At 48.2% G+C, this 23,133-nt stretch overlaps 1 protein-coding gene across 2 annotated transcripts in view; it reads left to right on the top strand.

Annotated features, from left to right (window-relative positions):
- Window positions 1–23,133, top strand: part of OPA3 (outer mitochondrial membrane lipid metabolism regulator OPA3) — a 76,122-nt gene that overhangs the window by 2,880 nt on the left and 50,109 nt on the right. The gene's annotated exons all lie outside the window — the stretch shown is intronic.

Genomic DNA, 23,133 nt, shown 5'->3' on the forward strand with positions numbered 1-23,133 from the left:
CAGGGGGCAGGGCAGGGCGCCCTCGCCCGAGTTAGGAATATCAGCCAATAGAGGAAGAGAGCACGTGAAGACTGACGTCTAGACGAGCCCATAGTGTAGGGGGCAGTAGTAATATGGGCGGGACATTCTGGGACTGAGAGGAACTAGGGGCGGGGCCAAGGAGAGACTTGACCGGGTCGTTTGCCAGGCCGTCCTTATAAGTTTGGGTACCTAAAGTTTGCTTTCCAGGGCCTAGAATTCTTGGTGCTTTGGTATTTTGTGAGGCCTCTGCCAGAGGTGCAGATCTTAGAATGGAAAAGCGTCGGGTTTCACAGCTACCAGAGTGCTCCCCTATCACTTCTCTCTTTTGACCCTCGCACTGTTACATCCCCATGTCAGGGAAGGGAAATGACTCCCCCAGTTTACAGCAGAGAACATTGAGGGCTCGAGACCAGAAGGGAATTGCCGAGGTCACACATGGGAGTTTGGGCCAGAGTCAGGACTTAAAAAAATCCTGCCCTCTGGATTGCCAGCGCTAGTTTCTGGGTTCTCCCACTGCCTTTCTCCCCAACACTGTGTCTTAGCACCGTGGTTTAGGAAGTGGCTTCTTGGGTCAGACTGACATCGCTTCTCATCTGGGCCCCACCGCCTTCCTGGCCAGGTCACTCAGAGCTTCAGTCTTCTGTGCAGTGGGCCTTATATAATAGCAACATTTAATGGGCACTCACTTTGTGCCAGGCTCTATGCTGAGCACTTCACAGGCCTCCTGGCATTAAATCCTCACAAAATTATTCCCATTTTGTGGGTACGCTACGTGTCCATTTATGCTGTCAAGAACACTTGGGTTGTGAGGAGTAAATGGCTGTAAAATGTTAAGTCAGTCTGTGGTACCGAGAAAAGGCTGTTGTGTAGATGTTATGGATACAGAAAAGAAGAAAAGGCACAGAATCTCGGCCTTGGGGATTTTGCATTCTTGGGGCGGGGGCAGGGGGGGGCCAGATCATAAAATAAGTAGTTAAACTATGAATTCTAGTAGATAGCAGTACTTGCTCTGGGAGGAAGCATCAGCGCTGCAGAAGGAGAACTGTCTGGGGGAACGGTTGTAAGTTTAGAGAGGGCAGCAGGGAGACCTCAGTGGGAATATGGGGAGAGGAGGGAGCCAGCAGTGCAGGTATCTGGAGAAAGAACATTCCTGCACTTGCAAAGGCCCTGAGGTGAGAGTTTGCCTGATAACGTTTGACAAGCAGTGAGGAAGCCAGTGTGGCTGAGCAAAGAGACCGGGTAGAGAGGAAACTGAGGGTGGAAAGGTGGGGGCAAGTTGCTCAGGGCCCGTGGGCCACTGCAGTGCTTTGGTGTTCCTTTTGAGTGGGTGGGACTCCCTGGAAGGTATCAGCAAAGGAGGGACAGGATCTGAGTTATATTTTAACAGGAGCCTTTTGGCAATCTTAGGGTAAAGGTGGCTGCAGGGAGGAGTTGACCACAGTACTCTAGGTAGAAGGTGAGTGGGGAGGAGGACGCCGTTTCTGGAGATGTTTTTTCACCTGGCAAACCCAGGGGCGCCCGGGTGGCTTAATGGGTTGGCCGTCCGACTTCGGCTCAGGTCGTGATCTCACAGTTCGTGGGTTCGAGCCCTGTGTCGGGCTCTGTGCTGCCCGCTCAGAGCCTGCAGCCTGCTTCGGATTCTGTTGTCTCCCTCTCTCTCTGCCCCTCCCCCGCTCACGCTCTGTCTCTCTCCCTCAAAAATAAATTAAAACGAAAACCAAAACCCTTTAAAAATGTCAAGCCCACAGAGCAGTTGAGAGAGAGAATGGTGTAGGGGCACCTGGCTGGTGCTTCAGATGCTGATCTCAGGATTGTGAGTCCTTCCGTGTTGGGTGTAGAGATCACTGAAAATAAAGAAATACACTTGCAAAACAAAAAGCTAAAGTTATTTAAGATAAAATGGAAGAGTGGTATGATCAGCAGTTATATACCCTTTACCATCTAGTTCATCAGTTATTAGCTTTCCACAAGTTTGCCTTATTTTGCTCTCATATATATATATGCGTGTGCATATGTGTACACACGCTTCTTTTTCTAAACAATTTGAAAATAAGTTGCGGACATAAATATTTTAGTCTGTGTTTCCTAACAACAAAGACATTCTCGTATGTATGTAACGCAGCACCGATGTCACCAATTTAACATTGATAACAATGATACTGATAGCAATGTTACTTAATATATAGCTAATATTTAGTACGTAGCTCATTTTCTGATTTCTCCAGTTATCCCCAAAACGTCCTTTTTAGTGGTTTATTATTATTTTTAATCCAGGGTCTGCTCAAGGATCACGCACTGCGCCTGATTGTCATGCCTCTTTAGTATCCTTTAATCTGCGACGTGGTTTAGCAATCCAGCCCACTGCCCGTCTTTGTAAATAAAGTTTTATTGGCACACAGCCACACTTTGCATATTGTCTGTGGCTGCAGAGTTGGGTTTTAGGGCCCACAGGTCTAAAATATTTACGCCGTGGCCTTTTCAGAAAAAGTTTGCTGATCCTGCTCTATAATGGCATTCTTTCCTTTCCTTTCCTTTTCTTTTCTTTTCTTTTCTTTTCTTTTCTTTTCTTTTCTTTTCTTTTCTTTTCTTTTCTTTTCTTTTTTTCTTTCTTTCTTTCTTTCTTTCTTTCTTTCTTTCTTTCTTTCTTTCTTTCTCTCTCTCTCTCTCTCTCTCTCTCTCTCTCTCTCTCTCTCTCTCTCTCTTTCCTTTTTTCATGACGTTGACATTTGGAAGAATCCAAGCCAGTTGTCCCAGAGTGCCTCACAGTCTGGAGTTTTCTGATCGCTTCCTCTGATTTGATTCACACTGAGCATCTTTGGCAGGAACACCACCTACACGACAGTGTGCCCTAAGGACATCACCTTAGGGGGCTCCTGGTGTCTGTTTGTTCCGTCATTTGTGATGGTAACTTGGATCCCTTGGTTAAGGTGGTGACCACTAAAAGAACCTTTCCTCTTCCCCTTAGTAATGACTACCCAGTAGATTTGTTTGGAAGGCGGCGCTGGCAGGATCTCCCCTGGATCGGGTGTGACACGACTGCAAGAGGGGGCAGGTTGGACAGAAAAGACCAGGAATTCAGCTTGGGATAGATTTAGTTAGAGGTGCTGTTAGGTGTTAGAGTGCACGGACTTCTTCTGTATTTACACTCTAAAAATCATGTCGTTTGGTATTTTCCCTTTGCTGTTTTCCCCTTGCCGTGGCCCCCAGCCTGTGTGAGCAGAATTTTCCAGACCCTACGGCAGCTGTGCGTTCTCCTGGGTCAGGCCTCCGGGCGCTGACCGGCACATCCAGCATCTGCGCCTTTGGCTGACATGCTTTGGACTCAGCAGGGTGGGCCTGGCTGTGTTCTCACAACGGAGGCCGGAGGGGTAGATACGTACTTCTGAGGAAAGAACAGTAAATACAAGAAGCATAAGTCATCGATGATACGCTGTGTTGGGGAGGCAAGGATCTTTTTACTTTATGATTTTTTTTACTTACTTGGGGAGATAGAAGTTTATCGGACACACTGTAAGGGGGCAGCAAAAGAGAGACCGTCTGCTCCGCGGCAGTGGTGGGGGGCTGTCGCTAAGGGGGGAGAGGGAGGAGGTATGGGAAGGTATGGAGTTTCCCTTTTTCCATACGGGCGCCCAGTTAAGTAGCCCATCGGTCAGCTGGGGCCTGTGGATGTTCTGAGGTGGGTCACCTCGTGAGCCTGTGTGCATTCAGTCTGGTCCTCCCTGCGGGCCCTTTTCGCTTACTTGCTTTTCCACTGCTCAAGCCCGTTGCCTAAAAGCGGCCTCTCCGTTCCCCGCTGACAGATCCACAATGACAGGTCTTTGGCATTTAGGGGAGAGGCCTCATCCTCAGTAGCTGCTTCAAGCTGAAGCGGGGTTGGGGGGGCGCTGTCCCTGCCTACACTTGTCGGCCCATCAGGGGCTCTGTGCCGTTATGGACCAGAGCACGGTATTCGGTTAACATGCTGACAGGCGATTGGAGTGAAATTCCTCGGTGGCCGGGTCCACGGGATTTAGGGGGAGGGGACCCTCCAATGGTAGGAGCCGGAACCCTTGTTGAACCGTGCCTTGTACATGGAATTGTTGGATTCACTCAGACGTGTAGCAACATGCTTTTGCCATAGATCAAGATGGTGGCCGGATCCACAGGAACAAAGGAAGAAAAGGGGGGGACCCAAAAGAAGCAAGGTGGCTGAAGTCAGGCAGGGTCAGAGACGGGTCCCCACCAGCCCATAATGTGTGTGGATTTGCCCTGGACGAGGTGCCACTGCAGTTGTGCTGGTCATTGGGACCGGAGGCCTCGGGGAGCGGGAGAGCAGAGGAAAGGGGTCTTTTGCCCTCATAGGCGCGGACAGTCCAACCTGTCATCCCTCGGGCGTTCCGACCACACGCGGGAGCCACCCTGGCCAGAGATCTTCAGTTGTCTGAGGAGCACTAGGGTTAGGCCGCCGAAGGGCCAAAGAGAGAAAGGAGATGGAGGGAAGGATCCCTCTGAAGGGCCAAAGGGGAAATCCCTCACCCTTTTGGGCAAGGGCGGCGTGGCTGGTTCCCCCTGGGGCTTCGGATCCTCGCCGAGGAGTAACCTTGACCGTCAGTCAGTTCCCCAAGGAGGGTAGAATCGGTCCACGAGGGAATGTCCCAAGAAATTCCTGGAAAATCCGGATGGCAGAGGGTTCCCATGAGGGCCAGCAAATGTGGGGCAACCCGGTTGGGTGGAGGCCAGCAGCACCAGCGATGAAAGAGTTCATGCAAGTGGAACAGAGGAGATAGAGGTTTATTGAATACACGGCACAGGAGCAGAGGGCAGGACAGCAAAGGAAAGACTGTCTGCTAGCAAGGATCTTTTTATTTATTTATTTATATTAAAAAAAATTTTTTTTAAATGTTTGTTTATTTTCGAGAGAAAGAGACAGAGCGTGAGCAGGGGAGGGGCAGAGAGAGAGGGAGACACAGAATCCGAAGCAGTCTGCAGGCTCTGAGCTGTCAGCACAGAGCCTGACTCGGGGCTCGAACCCACAAACCATGAGATCATGACCCGAGCCGAAGTCGGTCACTTAACTGGCTGAGCCACCCAGGTGCCCCAAGGATCTTTTTAAGCAAAGATTTCTGCGGTGGGGTGAGGGAGAGGTCGAGATACGTACGTTTGGTGATTGGTGATGCCAGGCATGTTGGGAGCACTCTTGCAAAGTGTTCTGCTGACACTTCTGGGGGGGCCGCGGGGCGTCCCTGGGCAGTGGGAGAATCCCGGTTTGTTTGTGTTTATTCCTAAAATACTGGTCATTTTTCCTGGCTTACTACTCACAGTAGGCGGGATAATTGTCCCCTAAAGATGTCCACATCCTAATCCCAGGAACCTGTCGAATGGGTTAACTTCCGTGACAAAGGGGACTTTAGAGGTGTGATTGAAATCAAGGGTGTGGGGACAGGGAGAGAGGGTCCTGCATCATCCAGGTGTGCCAGTGTAATCATAAGGGTCCTTAGAGGTGAAAGAGGGAGACGGGAGAGGGAACGATTTGAATATGCTGCCTTGCTGGTCTTGAACACGGAGGAGGGGCCGTGAGCCAAGACATGCAGGCAGTCTCTAGAAGCTGAAAGAGGCAAGGAAAGGTACTCTCCCCTGCCGACACCTTGAGTTCAGCCTCCTGAGATGTGTTTCAGACTCCTTACCTCATAGGTCTGATGGGGAGGGTCTGCTGCATGCAGGAACACCCCTAGCAAAGGCCTGGCACGTTCTAAGTTCAATAAATAGCAGTGTGGCTCAGTGACCAAGCACCCGTCCTCTGCAGCTGGGCTGCCTGTGGGTGAGTCCCAGTTCTGCCACTTTCTTTGTGACCCCTGGCAAGTTATTTAGCTTCTCTGGGCCTCAGTTCTGTTGTCTGTATGTTGTATTGTTACAGCAGTGCCATGAGTTCATATCCACAGAGCATTAAACAGTGCCCGGCCCTTAAGCACTGCAGAAATGTTTGTCGATCGTATTACTGTTTTTCCCGTCGCCATCATCATTATCCTCCTAATGCTAAGCCTTCTGGTGGGATCCTTCTCACTGTGCGCTCCTGGCCCGCCGTCGTAGCCGAACAGCACGGTCAGGACTTCCTGCCTCGCGATGGTAGCGATCCCCCTTCCTCAGCCAGCTCTCACAGGCTTACCACGGGCAGAAGGATGTGGGCTTTCCCCTGCACGTTTCTAACTAGCACGGAGCAGTTATTATGTGTGTCTGGTTAGGAGCTGGGATCAGAGTTATCTGAGTAACGAAAAGTGAGTCAAATAGAGAGAGGGCTGTGTGGCTCAGGAGAGGGCCTCCTACTACCTAGTGCTTCACAGAATGTTTAAAGCATTCTTTGAAATGCATGGGGTACTTGCAAGGAAGGAAATGGACTCCTCCCAGAGCAAGGAGCCAAGGAGGGGAGTAAGTACTGAAGCCGCCTTATACTCTGGGGACATTGACAGAGTCCCGTGGCCCTGGGGACAGGAGCTATCCTGTGGGAACTCTGGGCAGGGGACCATCTTGTACAAAACCAGATCCCAGGAACGGGGTACCTTGAGGGAACGGGTGAACTAGGAAAAACCCACCCTGCAGAGGGAGGCACAGCCTTAGGGCTAGAGGGAGATTTAAAAAAGTCTCCCGTGAGAATTTGTGGCCCCTGATGGTCCCTCATGTGGGTTTGGGGCCTGAATTATACTCCTTGAAAGGCCCTGGAAACAGCAAGCTGAGAACGAACCCAGGCTGTGTGCGCCTGACAAGGACAAACGAGCCCTCCCTGGAGGAGTCCCCTTTCTGCCTGAGCCTTGGAGAATCCCTTCAGGTGGCGCCCTGGCACATCTGATAAAAAGTCACATACTGTGTGGAGAACCAGGCACCACGAGCGAGATCTGGAAACATTGTGGATATCAGAACGATCAGATGTGGATGTAACATACCTGTGTTTGTATATGAAAGGGACGCATTAGGAGGGATGTGAAAACATGAGTGCCATCAGAAATTACCAGGCAGTTGGAAAAAGAGCCAAATAGAGCTTTGAGAAATGACCCACACAGTGGACGTTCAGAATTCAATGCAGGCACTAACCGATCGCCAGATTAAACACAGCTGCCGAGAGGACTAGGATGCTGAAAGACATCCCAAGGGAAAAAAGTGAGTGGTGTGGGGTGCTCCCCTTAGCTGCCCAGGAGTGCCACCTGCAGGTCCTGAGTGGGTCCATCTGGGGAAGGAAGGGCTGGACGTTTTTATTGTTACCACTGTCCAGAGAGGATCCTCCTGGGCAAGAGAACATTTGAAAATCACTTCCCTGGGGTCTATTTATAATCTCCAGAGCGCCACATGAGTTATGTTGCATGACAGCCAGGCTGCTACTGGTGACCTCCAGATGCCGCTTTTATTATGCTGTCCCGTTAAGGAAACATGTTGCACGTTCTCCTCGTGTGTGTGTGTGTGTGTGTGTGTGTGTGTGTGTGTGTGCGTGCAGTTACCTAGTCATGCATAGTGCTGACATATAATACTGTGAACGTATACTGTGTGCACTTAAAAATGTTAAAAAGTTGGAAGGTGTGAACTTAATATTTAAAAAATAAAATTTTTAGGGACACCTGGGTGGCCCATCGGTTGAGCGTCCAACTTCGGCTCCGGTCATGATCTCGCTGTTTGTGAGTTCTAGCCCCACTTGGGCTCGCTGCTGTTAGCATGGAGCCTGTTTGGATCCCCTCTCTCTCTCTCTCTCTCTGTCTCTCTGTCTCTCTGTCTGTATGCCCCTGCCCCCTTTGCACTGGCATCCCCCCAAATAAATAAACATTAAAAAAATAAAAAGCAAAATAAAAATGTTTAGTTTATTCATGCCCCCCCCAAATATTTTTCCTCTTGCTAAAAATATTTTCCCTCTTGCTAAAAATATTTTCTCATACAGGCGTCGTTAAATACGTTTGGAAACTCTCTGTGAGAGTGTAGTTTTGACATTCTTTGTGTGGGGCGGTCAGAGCTGGCAAAGACCTAACAGAAACACGGAGAGCCAAGCGAGAGAAGTGTGCTGTCAGCTCTATTTAATCCCACTGCTCATCTTTCAGCCCCACCCTTCCTATGCAGAGGCATTTGTTGGATTATGCTTGCGCTCACATTGTTAAGTTTTTAGTCCATGGCTTCTGAGCAGGAGTCTTTTTTAAGAAGCCGTTTTGTGAGGGCTGGTTGATTTGCAACCCGGGAATATCCCCGGGAATCCATTTGCCCGGGCTGCAATACGCTGAGTGGACAGGAGAGGGCGCCTGTGTCACCCTTTCAGCATCCGGGGTTGCTGATGGCACCTGCCTGCTGAGAGGGTAGCTCCTCTAGCTGTCTACGCCTAGGAAAGCCCAATTTCTTCTCCTTTTCCTCCTCCCCTTCCTTCATCTTGTTACCCTTCCTTTTCCTTCCTCCCTTTTCCCTCCTCCTCTTTCAAAACATAAACATGACCAGAAGTCCTGACATTTTCTTCCTATGCCCCAAAGAGACCTTACCTACTCTTTGTTCACCCCTCCTTGAGCCTCTAGTCATTTCCTGAGAGGCCTATCCTGATGTCTCCGCCCCCCAGGATGTGCCTCTGCCCCTCACCGGAGTCTTACCCCGCTTCCAGCTTCTTGGCTTCTCCTCTTTTCCTGCTCTCCAGCTCCAGTTGGCCCCACTTCAGACCCCTAAGCCCCCATATACCTGGTGATTTCCTCGGGAGCCCCCTTTTAAACAGTTTTTTAAATATTTATGTATTTTTGAGAGACCGAGCATGAGCGGGGGAGAGGCAGAGACGGAGGGAGACACAGAATCCGAAGCAGGCTCCAGGCTCTGAGCTGTCAGCACAGAGCTCGACACCTGAGCCGAAGTCGGACGCTTAACCGACTGAGCCACCCAGGCGCCCGGAGAAGATATTGTTAATAAGACAGTAAAGGATAACATAGGGGCACCTGGGTGGCCCAGTCGGTTAAGCGTCTGACTTTGGCTCAGGTCATGATCTCACAGTCCCATGAGTTCGAGCCCCGCGTCAGGCTCTGTGCTGACAGCTCAGAGCCTGCTTCAGATCCTCTGTCTCTCTCTCTCTGCCCCTCCCCTCTTCAAAAAGAAATATACAAAAATAAATAAAGTAAAACACAAAATCTCATTCTAAAAAAAAAAAGAAGAAGAATATAAAGTAGGGGCGCCTGGCTGGCTCAGTTGGTAGAGCATGCGACCCTTGATCTTGGAGTTGTGAGTTCAAGCCCCACATTGGGTGTAGAGGTTACTTGAAAACAAAACAAAAATCTTAAAAAAGAAGAATAATGTAAAATAGCATTAATTATCACGAGCACTAAGGCTTAAACATGAACACTACCTTAGTGGATGAAGAAACTGAGCAGAGCTGCTCAGTAACCTGATGTCAGTTCATGCACAAAACTTGAATGCACCAGCTTCCCTGCTAGCCAGGAAGAGAAAGAGGAAATGGAGATGCGGAGAGGTTGAGAAACGTGCCCAAGGTCCCACAGCAAGTAAGTAGCAGAGGCAGGACTTGAATCCGGGACCGCCCGACTCCAGATGGCATCCCCAGAGCACTCTTAGTCCCTTTATTAGCTGCTTCCCTTGTGCCTCTGACACTCCCAGGCGCTGTCTGTACTAAGCTGAGGTGGTCTCTCCAGGCATCGGTGGGATCTAGAGGTGGGATTGTTTTCTGGGACAAGGACAGGCTTGTATAGTTCACTCAACAGATCTTTGCCTGGTACCTGCTGTACGCCGGGAACTATTCTAGGAGGTTTGACTAACTCAGCAGTCGACCGAGCAGACAAAAATCCCTGCTCTCTGGGAGCCGACATCTGAGGCTATTAATTACTTGCCTGGTGAGTCCAGGGGTGCAGAGAGGTCCTTCTTCCCAGCAGTTCCGCCCAAATTCCCAGGCTGAATCGGTGGTTCAGGTTCGGTCACACCCCCATCCTTGAGCCAATCACCGCAGTCCGAGGAAGGCAGTCTGATTGGCCAGTCTGAAGGGCAGGGTTCACCACTACTGAATCCTTTGGACCCCGTGTTGGGGAGGTGGGATTCCCCCAGTCGCTTGGTAGACAGAGCCAGTCGTGTTTCCTCCGGTGACAGGTGCAGTGTGCGTCCCTGCGGGCCCCAGAGGCAGTGGTAGAGGATGGGGTCAGTCCGTGGGAGGAAGGTGCCGCCCCGCTTGAGGCACCACAAATCCCGTAACCCCTGGAGCAGTGTTGGGGTGGGCTTTCAGCTGGCTGGAAACCATCCAGGGAAGGGCGTCCAGGGCAGGGATCGGCTCGAAGCTATTTACTCTTTATAATAATTTCTTAACCAATAGCAGTTTTCATTTATTATGCTCTCTGTGATCTCAACAAATGATATTAGCCACTTTATTAGGGAGTTTATATGATCATTCTGGTTTTATGAGTAGGGAAATGTCTCAGAGAGAGAAAGAAACAAGTCCCCTGGGGCAATGCAGAATAAGAAATCAGCCCCTGGCCTCCCAAACTCCTCCTCTTACGTTTCATTATTTTAGTTTTTGCATGTTCTTTGTTAATACCGTCTCTGTAAATGCAGTGTACAGATCTGAAATGTGTAGTTTAATTAGCACCGATAAATGCATGTACCTATATAACCAGCTTCCAAGATCTAAAACAGTTCCGGGGCGCCTGGATGGCTCAGTCGGTTAAACATCCGACTTCGGCTCAGGTCATGATCTCACACGGGGCTCACGAGTTCGAGCCCCCCGTCAGGCTCTGTGCTGACAGCTCAGAGCCTGGAGCCTTCCTCGGATTCTGTCTCCCTCTCTGTCTGCCCTTCCCCCGCTCATACTCTGTCTCTCTCAAAAATAAATAAAACATGAAAAAAAAAAGAGTTTCCATCACCCCTGGAAGTTCTTTCCTTTCCTGTTCTGTCACCCTGTATGACTTCTCTCACGATCATCATTAGCTTCATCTAAATGGAATCAGGTAATAGGAACTTAGTGTCTAGCTTTTACCCACATGATGCTTGAGCGATCTTTCAGCTGCGTGTATCAGTGATTTGTTTCTTTTACTGCTGTTTTATGTATTCCTTTATTCCAATATATAAACATGCTGCACTTTATCCACTCTCTTAGTGATGGGCACTTGGATGTCCCTTTTTTGTTGTTGCTGTTACCAGGAAAGCGACTGTAAACCTTCTTGAACGAGTCTCCATAGGAGTATGTTTGCATTCCTTTTGGGGAGATACCCAGGAGTGAGATGTCTGAGTCGTATGATAAAGATAAAGGTATTCTTAACTTTATACGAAGCTGCCAAAGAGTTTTCCCGCGTGGGTCTAGCCGTTCCACACCCTTGCCAATAATCATTGTTTGCACTGCTTTAATTTTAGCCAGCCCACTGGGTGTCAAACTTTTCTCTGATGAACTGTGACGTCGAGTACTTTTTCATGCGGTAATAAACCCTTATTATCAGCGCACCAGTTCCCGGGAATCGGGGAATTGGGGTGGGGCCTCGTTGAGTGCTTCTGGCCCTGAGTCTCTCAAGCAGAAGGCTGGCCAGGTGCTGGAAGGTGGGCTTCCTAGCTGACTCGCTCACACGGCCGCTGGTAGGTCTGTTTGTCACTTGCTGTTGGCCCAAGAGCTCAGTTGCTCTGCACATGGACCTCTCCTCAGGGCGACCCGTGATCTGGCAGCTGGCTGCCCCCAGAGAGAGTGATCCAAGAGTGAGCGCGTCCCAGACTGAAGAGTCAGTGTCTGTATAACGTAATTGTGGTTATAAAAGTGATCCACCACCAGCTGCGTCATATTCGGCTGGGCGCACAGACCGACCCTAGTGTCATGTGGGAAGGGACACTGCGGGGGTGTAAATGCCAGGAGACAGAGATTATTGGGGGCTATCTTGGCGGCTGGCAACCACGATTCTATTACCGCTATGAATTAAAATACTGATTTTTAAATTTTTATTATTTTTTTAAAGTTTTTTGTTTTGAGAGAGAGAGCACGCACACACACAAGTGGGGGAGGGGCAGGGAGAGAGAGAGAGAGAGAGAGAGAGAGACAGAGAGAGAGACAGAGAGAGACAGAGAGAGGCGGAATCCCAAGCAGGCTCTACACTGTCAGCACAGAGCCCAGTGTGGGGCTCAAACCCACAAACCACGAGATCATGACCCGAGCTGAAGTCAGATACTTAACCGACCCAGCCACCCAGTCTCCCCACAAATTATTGACTTTTTAAAAGACTGTTAAATCAGTCTTGTAGTCCTGGATAAATATGCCACTTGGTCATGGTGTGTTATCCTTTTTATATATTGCTGGCTTTGATTTGCCAACATTTTCCTAAAGAGGTTTTTGGTTTTTTTTTTTTTTTTTTTTTTTTTACATCTGCGGTCGTGAGTAGTGTATTATGTAATTTTATTTTCTTGTAATGTCTTTGATAGGTTTTAATATCATGGTTTTGCCTTCCTCATTAAACAACTGGGAAAATGTTCCCTTATTCTCTATTTTCTGCAAGATTTTGTGTAAAATTGGAACGATTTCCTCCTTAAATATTTGATATAAACGTCCATCATGGCTTTCAGTTTTCTTTAAGGGAAGGTTTTTAATAACATTCAGTTTCCTTACTAGCTATAGGACTATTCAGGTCTTCTACTTCTTTGTGTCAATTTTCATAAATTATGGGCTTTTTGTTTTGTTTTTGCTTTTATTTTAGAGAGTGAGAGAGTGTGAATGGGAGAGAGGGGCAGAAGAAGAGAGAGAGAGAGAGAGAGAGAATCTTGAGCAGGCTTCATGCTCAGCTCTGAGCTTGACAAATCTCCTCTTTCATCCTGGACAGTGGTATTTTATGTTTTTGTTTTTCTTTACTCTTGATCACTTGTCCTGCTAGTGGTTCATAAACACATATATCGGGGCGCCTGGGTGGCGCAGTCGGTTAAGCGGCCGACTTTAGCTCAGGTCACGATCTCGCGGTCCGTGAGTTCCAGCCCCGCGTCAGGCTCTGGGCTGATGGCTCGGAGCCTGGAGCCTGTTTCTGATTCTGTGTCTCCCTCTCTCTCTGCCCCTCCCCCGTTCATGCTCTGTCTCTCTCTGTCCCAAAAATAAATAAACGTTGAAAAAAAAATTGTATTATAAACATATATATCAAAAAAATCACCTTTGGTCTTGTTATTTTCCTCTCACTTGCCTGTTTTCTATTTCATTGATTTCTTCTGTTATCCTTATTGTCTTCTATCTATTTGCTTTGGGTTTAATTTGCCCTTTTTTAACCTTACATTATTGTATAAACATTTTTAATGCATATTTATTTTTGAGAGAGAGAGACAGATACAGAGCGTGCATTGGGGGAGGGGCAGAGAGAGAGGGAGACACAGAATCCGAAGGAGGTTCCAGGCTCTGAGCTGTCAGCACAGAGCCCAACGTAGGGCTCGAACCCACAAGCTGTGAGATCATGACCTGAGCTGAAGTCAGTTGCTTAACCAACTGGACCGCCCAGGTGTCCCTAGATTATTGTTTTTAAACTTTCTTCTTTTCTTTTCTTTTCTTTTTTTTTTTTTAACGTTTATTTATTTTTGAGACAGAGAGAGACAGAGCATGAACGGGGGAGGGGCAGAGAGAGAGGGAGACACAGAATGGGAAGTAGGCTCCAGGCTCCAGGCCATCAGCCCAGAGCCCGACGCGGGGCTTGAACCCACGGACCGCGAGATCGTGACCTGAGCTGAAGTCGGCCGCTTAACCGACTGAGCCACCCAGGCGCCCCTAAACTTTCTTCTTTTCTATGTAAGTATTTAAATATAAATTTCCCTAGGGGCACTTGGGTGGCTCGGTTGTGTGTCCGATGTGTCCAATATCAGCTCAGGTCATGATCCCCTGGTTTGTGGGTTTGAGCCTTGCGTTGGGCTCCGTGCCGACAGCTCGAATCCTGGAGCCTGCTTCAGATTCTGTGCTTCCCTCTCTCTCTGCCCCTACTCTGCTCATGCTGTTTCATTCTCTCTCAAAAATGAATGAATGAATGAATGAATGAATGAATGAATGAATAAATAAAATTTCCCTCTAAGCACTACTTGAGATGCATCCAATAAAATTTGATGTGTTGTATCTACATTGTCATTCAGTTCTGTATATTTTCCAGTTTCTCCAGTGATTCCTTCTTTGACCCGTGGGTTATTTAGAAGTGGCTGTCTAGTTTCCAAATATTGGGGCCCTTTTAGATTGCTTTCTGTTATTGATTTCTAACTTCATTCCATCATGATCATCATTAATGCACATGATAGAAAAATTCAGGTGGACAGAAGGATTGCATATGGTGGGAAGTACACACGTTTCCCATCCCTGTCTGCCTGCCTGTCGCCTGTCTGTCTTGCTTCTCTCCTTTGTTCATTAGGAAATACTCGCTGAATCCTTACTACTTGGCAGGCACTAGGGGCTGTATCCGTTTAGTAAGAGACCCAAGTCTCTGCCGCCCTATAGAGTTGAGATTCTGCCAGGAAACAGATATTAAACAAGATAAGAAAGTAAAATCTATTCTGTGTCAGGTGGGACTAAGTAGGAAAGAGTGAAGCAGGGAAGAAGGCTTAGGTGCAACGGGAGAAGGTACACATGAGGTTGGGTTTAGGAAAGCCTCCCTGAGGAGGTGAATGTTTGATTAGAGACTTGAGTAACGTGAAGACGTGTGAATACTTGGAGAAGTGTGTTTCAGGCGTAAGTCACAGGGAGTGCAAAGACCCTGAGGCCAGAGCATGCCGAGGGGGTTTCAGGAATAATGTGGCCGTGTCTGTAGCTGGGCCGGAGGGTGAATGGAAGAGTAGGAGGTCAGAGGTCAGAGAGGGAGACACCAGAGGTCACAGCCACCTTCCAGAGGTATTGTGCGCACAACCCAGCCCAGTCTAGGTATGTGTGTGTTTAATTCACATAACTGGCAGTATATTAATTCGCCCTGTTTTGTGCCCAATTTTGTCCTTGTTTACAGCCTGCTTTGAAAATCTATCCCACACTTTTCCTCACAGCAGTTAGTACATAGTGTGGATGTCCCAGGCCCCTGTTGGGGGACATTTAGGTTATCTCTGGGTTATGCTTATCCAAAGAATGCTGCCATCAGCATTTTTAAGCCATTCCGGCTTATGTGGCACTTGGCAGGCAGACTCGGAGCCGAGGGACACGTATCCCTCATCCACCCCACCCCCACACTCCTTCTAGAAATTCTTTCTAGATCTCCACAATCTCACCCGACTTGCCTGACGAATATGCTCGGTTTTCCTTCCTTTCTTCCCTTTCCAATGACCCTGCTCTCCAGAAGATAGGGGAGAAGTAAAGTACGAACAGAAGTGTCTTCTGATGCATCACTAGATTCTACTCTTGAAAACAATGCTACGCTATATGTTAACTAACTTAAATTTAAATAAAATCTTGGAATGGGGCTCTTGGGTGGCTCAGTCAGTTAAGCATCCGACTGGTTTTTATTTATTTATTTATTTATTTGGGGGGGGTGGGTGGGGAGGGGCGGAGAACGGAGAGAGAGAGAATCCCAGGCAGACTCTGCATTGTCAGCAGCACAAAGCACAATGCGGGGCTCAAACTCACGAACCACGAGATCATGACTGGAGCTGAGATCAGGAGTTGGATGCTTAACCAACGGAGCCATCCAGGCGCCCCGAGCATCTGACTCTTGATTTCGGCTCAGGTCATGATCTCACGGTTCGTTTCGTGGGATTGAGCCCCTGACGGGCTCTGTGCTGATGGTGCAGAGGGTGCTTGAGATTCTCTCTCCATCTCTCTCTGCCCTTCCCCCACAAGCGCTCGCACTCTCTCTCAAAATAAATAAACTTAAAAAGAAAATGATTTCACTTTAAATAAATAAGCAAAGCTTTGGAAAGAAAAAAAAAAAGAAATGTCTTCCCCCTTTCTGATCACACGATGATGCTGATGCGTTACTCCACGTGTAGAAACCTCCAGGATCACAAGAGAACAATTTGAAATATCAATGACAGAAACACATTTCCCAGCCCACTGTAGTAGGGTGTGCATCTTTGGTCAAGAAAAAGAATTTGGGGGTAGGGGTGCCTGGTTGGCTTAGTTGGTATAGCTTGCGACTCTTGATCTCAGGGTCGTGAGTTCATGCCCCATGTTGGGCATCGAGCCTACCTAAAAAGATAAAAATAAATACATTTTTTTAATGACTGTAAGTTTGTACCTTTTGACTCCCTTCACCCATAAAAATTTACTCTTAAAAAAAATTTTTTTTAATGTCTATTAATTTTGAGAGAGAGAAAGAGACAGAGCGTGAGCAGGTGAGAGGCAGGGAAAGAGGGAGACACAGAATCCAAAGCAGGCTCCAGGCTCTGAGCTGCCAGCACAGAGTCTGACGCGGGGCTTGAACCCACGAACTGTCGGAGCATAACCTGAGCGGACGTCGGTCACTTAACCAACTGAGTCACCCAGGTGCCCCCCCCCAGATTTACTCTTTATGTTTAATAATCATGCATCAAATTGTGTAACACGTGCTGTTTTGGTCGCTGGTATACCAATGGTAATTATAATGATACCTCAGTGTGAGAGAAAAGTTTTCATTAATATCACGTTTTGATTCGAAGTTATAGACACATTTTTTGTTTGTTTGTTTCAGAGGAATTTAATAGGACATTTGAGCATAAAAACATGTCAGGAGAAAATTTTGTAGAGAAAGCAGAATACAGCGTAGACTGAACTTTCCAGGACAACAAGGAACTGTGTGAGCACCGCTGAAGAACAACTAGTTGGCGGATTTTAAGATGACCGATGGTGGCTGTTAAGGTTTCCGTGGGCTTATTAGTCCTCTGCCTGTGCTAAAAAGAACAGTGTAACAGATTTGCTTTAAAATGTCAATATCTTGGGGCGCCTGGGTGGCTCAGTCGGTTGAGCGTCCAACTTCGGTTCAGGTCGTGATCTCACAGCTCGTGGGTCCGAGCCCCGCGTCGGGCTCTGTGCTGACCGCTCGGAGCGTGGAGCCTGCTTTGGATTCTGTGTCTCCCTCTCCCTCTGCCCCTAACCCACTTGCATCGTCTGTCTCTCTCAAAAATAAACAAACATTAAAAAAAATTCTTTTTCATGTAAAATAAAATAAAATGCCAATATCTCTCACATCCTGAGCCAGAAGTTCATGCTCTTCGCGGTTATTTTAGCCTAGGACGGAAAAATGGATATGACAGTCTTCGAAGGATGTCAAGAGTGTGGTAAGTTTTTTCAAAAGTTGTTATGAGTAGGGGCGCCTGGGTGGCGCAGTCGGTTAAGCGTCCGACTTCAGCCCGGGTCACGATCTCGCGGTCCAGGAGTTCGAGCCCCGCGTCGGGCTCTGGGCTGACGGCTCAGAGCCTGGAGCCTGTTTCCGATTCTGTGTCTCCCTCTCTCTCTGCCCCTCCCCCGTTCATGCTCTGTCTCCCTCTGTCCCAAAAATAAAATAAACTTAAAAAAAAAAAAAAAAGTTGTTATGAGTATACAGGAGCAGCAAGACGCAGGGTCGCTAGTTTGGCTACCCACGCAAGGGTGTCTCCCTGTAGTTATTCCTGGGCGTGGGTCTGTGGGAATGTGAGCTGGGATGTTGCTTTTCCACCCGGAGTCACCTCCTCATCCAGTAGCAAGATCCCCTCCCCCTGCTCTGCACACAGGGCTAAGACACTTGTTGATCTTCTCCAATCCAAGAGTTGGAAATCAGTTTCTCATTTGTAGTTTTTTTTTTTAAATGTTTTATTTATTTATTTTGAGCGAGAGAGTGTGCGCACACGCAAGTGAGCGAGGGGCAGAGAGAGAGGGAGAGAGAATCCCAAGCAGGCTCTGCACTATCAGCGTGGAGCCCGACGTGGGGCTCGAACCCATGAACCGTGAGATCGTGACCTGAGCCGAAATCAAGAGCTGGACGCTTCACGGACTGAGCCCCCCTGGGCAGCCCTCTCATGTGTACTTTTAATATTTACTTCGTCGTGAACAAAGTTATGCGTCTTCTCACCTGGTTAAAAGTCATTTGAATTTTTCGGTAATCAGTCTTGTAGTATTGGCCCGTTTTTCTAGCAAGTCGTTGGGGTCTTTGTCTAATTAATTTGTAAGAGCTCTTTCTGTATGAAAGTTAGCAAATCTTTTTTTTTCCAACACTGTCATTTGACTTTGTGTATTTTGTCTTTTTGTTGTTGTTGTTTGCTGTGTAAAACTTTTGTGGTTTTTTTTTTTTAACCTTAGTGAAATCTATTCATTTTTTCTTTTATAACCTTTAGGTTTTGTGGCATACGTAGAAAGGTTATTTGTTTCTAGATTGTCAGTGATTTCTCTTATATTTTCTTCTAGTAGTTTTATAGTCTTATTTGTGTACGTACATGTTTAAGTTTTCGATGCGTCTTGCAGTTTATTTGGGTATTAGGTATGAGGTAGGGATCCTTCCTATTTTCTCTCAGAGTTGGCTGTCCAGTTGTCCCAACAGCATTGATTGAATCATGCGTCTTTTTCTCATGGAGCTGGTATCTTTCTATATCTCAGACTTTTCACTTTCGGTCTCATTCTTTCAGCGTACCTCCTGTGAACATTTTTTTATTCCATGCTCTGTGCCAGGTGCTAGGGACCCAGAAGTGAAACAAACCCTGTCCGTACCTTGTTTAGTCATCTCTGTCTCATTCGTCCACCCCGCACTTCCTGGAATCTCCCCCGTCTTGGGTCCTGTGCTAGGTATTAGTCCTCAGGCAGTGATGAGCCAAAGTGGTCAGTGCTGGACCAGGGGAGCCTGGGGCGGGAGGGTCCTTAGCCAGTCTGGGGTTTGGGGAGGGCGTCCAGGAGAAGCGGATGGCTCAGAGCTCAAGGAAGAGCGAGCCAGACAAAGTGGCAAGATGGAGGCACAGGTAACAGCACGTGCCAGGGTCAAGGTGTGAACAAGGGGAACTTCCAGGAGGCTGGCATGGCTGAAATGTAGGTGGTGGAACCGGAAGTGTCAAGGGAAGAGATTGGATGGCTCTGCAGGGACAGCTCCCTCAGGGCCCCGTTAACACGTGCAGGCTTGACCCTGAGGGCGGCAAGGGCCCCCTGTGTCATGGTCACGAAAGAAACTGAGGACAAAAGGGAGTTAAAAGGAACTTGCTTTATTTTTCAAAGAAAGCTGGTTTCTGTGACAGTCGTTCCGTGCAGAAGGCCTATCTGTGTCTGTCCTTCCAGCCTTTTTTCTGTGATGCTGCTGTCTCGTTCCACATATGCATGTTCATACCTTCATACCTCTTCTCTGCACTTGACCTGGCGGGCTGCCTGCAGCCCCTGTCTCTTGCTGTTCGTCAAGAAACCTCGCTCTCGTTTGCAAGCAACAGAATCGTGCTCGAACGGGCAGACACCCAAACGCTCCGGAAGTAGATGGCTTCAAGCTCAGCTAGATTCAGGAACTCAGACAATGCCTGGAAGTCACTGTCCCATTCCCTGGGCCCTGTGTTTCTTTGTGCTGTCCTCTTTCTCCTCCCCTGGGGAGGAGATGGCCTCAGTAGCTCCAGGTTCGTGTCCCATTCACGAAGCAAAGGAAAGAGAGGACCCCTTTTTCTGAAATGCTGGGGAAAATCGCTGGGCTGAATGCCAGCACCTAAAACTGGGAGTGGGGGGGCGCCTGGGTGGCGCAGTCGGTTAAGCGTCCGACTTCAGCCAGGTCACGATCTCGCGGTCCGTGAGTTCGAGCCCCGCGTCGGGCTCTGGGCTGATGGCTCAGAGCCTGGAGCCTGTTTCCGATTCTGTGTCTCCCTCTCTCTCTGCCCCTCCCCCATTCATGCTCTGTCTCTCTCTGTCCCAAAAATAAATAAAAAACATTGAAAAAAAAATTAAAAAAAAAAAAAACAAAAAAAAAAACTGGGAGTGGGTTTGGGCTTCTCCCAGAGGGAGTCAGGGGCGGTTTCCAGAGAAAGGGGAGTGGATGCCGGGCCAGCAAAACCAGCGAATACTCAGTTCATCGTGGCTTTGGAGGGAGAGAGGGGCGGGCGTCTCTGTGTTCCCGAAGAGGGGAATAAGGGTCTAGAAGCTGCTGGCATGTCCTTGGCCCCCGGTCGTTCCCAGCTTCTGGGATGACCTAGGCTCACAGTTGAGGAGAGCCCCTTTCTGTACCGCACTGGAACGTGTGGTTTCGCCCCTGGCAGATCCATGCAGGCTCACTGAGGTTCAAGGCCAAGGTCTGGCAGACTCTTGACCTCTGTGCATTAGCCACCAGCCCCATGCCAGAGGGCCCGGCCTGTGTTCAGTATGGATCCCACCCTGAGCTGTTCCTGGAGTCCCCCCGTTTCACCCTCTGAAGTCTCCTATCAGGTTCAAGGGGTCCTGGGGGTCCTCAGCTTATTCCCACTCTCAGAGCGAACTGGTGCCTGCTGTCCTAGTCTCTCCATTCAGCTGCCTCTCATCGCCTCCCCCAGCCCCTCCATGGGTGCCTAGGTGGGCCTCCCTTCTGGCTCAGTCACCTCACGGCCATCTGCGTCCCCTAGGCGTGTCCGGGTTCCCTCTTCTTCGCTTCCCTCCTGTTCCTTCTGTTCCTGTGGCTTCTAGCCTCTTTCTACCCGACTGCCGTTTTTGTGGGCTCGAGGAGAAAGCAGAGTGTTCACTCTAACAGGCTGGACCAGGGATCCTGGGTGCGGGGATGGCTTGTTTGTTGATTTTTTTTTTTTTAATTTTTTTTTTCAACGTTTATTTATTTTTGGGACAGAGAGAGACAGAACATGAATGGGGGAGGGGCAGAGAGAGAGAGGGAGACACAGAATCGGAAACAGGCTCCAGGCTCCGAGCCATCAGCCCAGAGCCCGACGCGGGGCTCGAACTCACGGACCGCGAGATCGTGACCTGGCTGAAGTCGGATGCTTAACCGACTGCGCCACCCAGGCGCCCCAATTTTTTTTTTTTTTTTTAACAACAGTCTTTTAAAAGGTAATAAGTTCACGTGGCTTAAGGTTCAAAAGAGTCTGTAGGGTAAAGTCTCTCTCCAAACTTCGTTCTCTAGGCACCTGTTCCCCTCCATGGAGACAGCCACTCTTACCTTCTGCCTTTCTGGGAAAGAACCCCAAACTGCATTTCCAAGCAAATGCTGACATGCACCCCCTCTTTTTTTTTTTCTCCATGAGTGTAGCGAACAGTCTACAGTGTGCTAGACCTCACTGCTTCTCAGTGACCTCGTTATCCCGGAGAGAGTATCTGTCAGCACATGAAATAGGTCCTCACTCTGTACTTCAGCCGCTCACAGAATTACTGTACTTTGTGAGGCCATAGGTAGTCTTGTAGCGTTTTTGCCAGCTTTTTTTTGTTTATCGTTGGTATAAATAATACCGTAGGTCTAACGTGCCAGGCAAGCCTCTCCCACCTGTGCAGGTAAATCTGGCTTTAGTTCCCGCAAGCAGAATTACTGACTCGAGCGTGTGCAACACATTTACACTGACAGCAGCGAGTTTGAGAGGGTCCGTGTCCTCAAAGTCTTGCCACCTGGAGGCTATTTCTTCTTTTTTTCTTTCTTTCTTTCTTTCTTTCTTTCTTTCTTTCTTTCTTTCTTTCTTTTTTAAGTTTATTTATTTTGAGAGAGAGAATGCGGGCGCGGGAGGGGCAGAGAGAGAGGGAGAGAGAGAATCCCAAGCAAGCTCTGCACCGTCGGTACGGAGCCCGACGTGGGGCTCGAACTCACGAACCCTGAGATCATGCCTGACCCGAAATCAAGAGTCAGAAGCTCGAGGCGCCTAGGTGGTTCAGTTGGTTAAGCGTCTGCTCGGGTCACGATCTCGCGGTTCGTGGGTTCGAGCCCCGTGTTGGGCTCTGTGCTGACGGCTCAGAGCCTGGAGCCTGCTTCGGATTCTGTGTCTCCCTCTCTCTCTCTGCCCCTCCCTACTTGCGTGCTGCCTCTCTTCCTCTCAAAAATAAACAAACATTAAAAACAAAATTAAAAAAAAAAAAAAAAAGAGTCAGAAGCTCAACCTCAACTGGCTAAGCCTCCCAGGTGCCTCAAGCCTATTTCTTTTTTAATCTTTTTACTTCAGACTAAATTTAGATTTACAGAAAAGCCGTAAAACCAGCACAAATGATTTGCGTTTCCCTGATAAGTGGTATCGAGCATCTTTTCATGTGTCTGTTGGCCATCGGTGTGTCTTCTTTGGAGAAATGTCTGCCCATGTCTTCTGCCCATTTTTAAATTGGATTATTTGGTTTTTGGCTGTTGAGGGTTTCTGTTTTGTTTTTTTAACAGAAGAAAAGACTTATTTTATATGCACACAGGAAGTGCCTCAGAATAGAAGTGAAAAACTCCAAGGAGCAGGTAGACCTGGAGGCTTATATACAATTTTAACAAAAGACGATAAATTGTGGAGAAGTAACTAGAAAAGTGGGGGAATTGGAGCTTGCAGAGGTACTGAATTGTGGGAAGGTGACTATATAATGGAAACTAACAGGAGATAAGAATTATTTAATAAGGTTTGTTATTCAGACTCAAATAGTGCCTTCTCCAATGATGAGAATCTTCTTTAGCGATTAGAAGTCTTTGTCCTCTTCCAAATATAGGAGGAGACACCTTCTGACATTCTCCCTTTCAAAAGTAGGATATAGAGTATACTAGGTTGAGAATTAAGACTTGGCTGGGGCGCCTGGGTGGCTCAGTCGGTTAAGCGTCCGACTTCGGCTCAGGTCACGATCTCGCGGTCCGTGAGTTTGAGCCCCACGTCGGGCTCTGTGTTGACCGCTCAGAGCCTGGAGCCTGTTTCAGATTCTGTGTCTCCCTCTCTCTCTGACCCTCCCCTGTTCATGCTCTGTCTCAAAAATAAATAAATGTTAAAAAAAAAAATTAAAAAAGGAAAGAAAAGAATTAAGACTTGACATTCTACAGCAGTGTTGCCCAGTAAGAATATACTGGAAAGCATATATGTAATTAAAAATTTCCTAGTAGCCACAAGTTTGGGAAGCTGGAAATCCAAGACCAAGGTGTCCACGGGGTTGGTGTCTGATGAGAGCTTTCCCTTCAGGTTGTAGGCAGCCATCATCTTGCTGTGTGCTCAAAGGATCTCACTGTGAGCTCCTGAGGGAGGGCAAGTTGTAGAAGTTCTTTATGTATTTTGGATACTAACCCTTTATTGGATATATCATTTGCAGATATTTTCTCCCATTCTGTGGGCTGCCTTTTAGTTTTGTTGATTGTTTCTTTCGCTGTGCAGAAGCTTTTTATTTTGATGGAGTCCCAGCGGTTTATT

Source organism: Felis catus, chromosome E2 (genome assembly GCF_018350175.1).
Source record: "Felis catus isolate Fca126 chromosome E2, F.catus_Fca126_mat1.0, whole genome shotgun sequence".
In the NCBI taxonomy this organism is placed as follows: Eukaryota; Metazoa; Chordata; class Mammalia; order Carnivora; family Felidae; genus Felis; species Felis catus.